Below are 1,238 nucleotides of genomic sequence, written 5' to 3' on the forward strand. Positions count from 1 at the left end.
ATCAACAGTAGTTATTCATTAAATTTAAGATTGTTTAATTTGTTTGTAAGAGATAAATTAGTTAGAGTGCAAATAGTTAATTTTAATTACGATTTTGATTTTGATGGGTACTTGTCAGAAATTTTAATGAATTAAACATTAAGGTCCTGTTTTTTCTCTCTTATGAGTTACGTTATGTCAATAATCTTTAATCAGAGAAAAATTGTCGAAATCTGAGACAATTTTTACTTAATTTTAAAAAAAAAATAACTATATATATATAATAATTTTTATATTAAATGTATTGTTATAATAATCAAATTTATCACATTTATGTCAGCTTATCGCTAACTTTCTAAGAATTTCGTTTTTACAGTAGTTGCTAGGGTCGAGGAATCCACTTAGGAATACATAATATATATCTAGATAGAAATTTTCTTTTACTTCGTAAACTGGATTAAGATAAAATCAAATAACTTTTTAGTGAAATAAAATGTACTTTACATTACTCACACCTTGATTTATTCAAGACTAACAAAGTGGTCTTTAAAATATTGTATAGATGTCACGTTGATATCTTATAATTAGTGTGAGTTTAAATATATTCTACACATATGTATATACTAGCATCCCACCCCGGCTTTGCACGGGTATTTAACAAAAAAAATTAAATATTTTTTCCCTAATTTTTTTGAAAATATAATATAGCCTATGTCAACAGCGAATAGTGTAGTTTACCAACAATGAAAGAATTTTTCAAATCGGTTTAGTAGTTTAGGAGCCTTATTCAATGCAAACAAACAAACAATCAAATATCTCCTCTTTATAATATTAGTATTAGTTATCCATTTATTTTTTAACTATTATTTACTGATAAAAATTGTTTTAATCGTACAATCATTATAGCAGTCTTTCAATTGATATCTGATCTGTAATCTTACAATTTTCAAGCATATAGCAGTGATTTTCAGTTAGAGATTATTTTCTTTTATGTATTCGTATGCTAAAACAAGCTGCTTATCTAATAAATCTCACAAATAGCTATAAATTAAAAACATTAATACAAACTTTTCGATATTGTATTTTTGTTGGGTTCTCTCAATTATTTAAGATTTTCGTGCAACCACAGCATAAAAACAGCGCGCCTTGATTAAAAAAACAAACTAATTAAAATGAAATCAACTGCCTGCTATGTCTAACGTAACCAGACCAGACGTCCTTTTTTTAAACGGGACCATCCTGTTTTTCTGTGGTGTGTC

The sequence above is a fragment of the Melitaea cinxia genome, chromosome 6, assembly GCF_905220565.1.
Source record: "Melitaea cinxia chromosome 6, ilMelCinx1.1, whole genome shotgun sequence".
NCBI classification, from domain to species: domain Eukaryota; kingdom Metazoa; phylum Arthropoda; class Insecta; order Lepidoptera; family Nymphalidae; genus Melitaea; species Melitaea cinxia.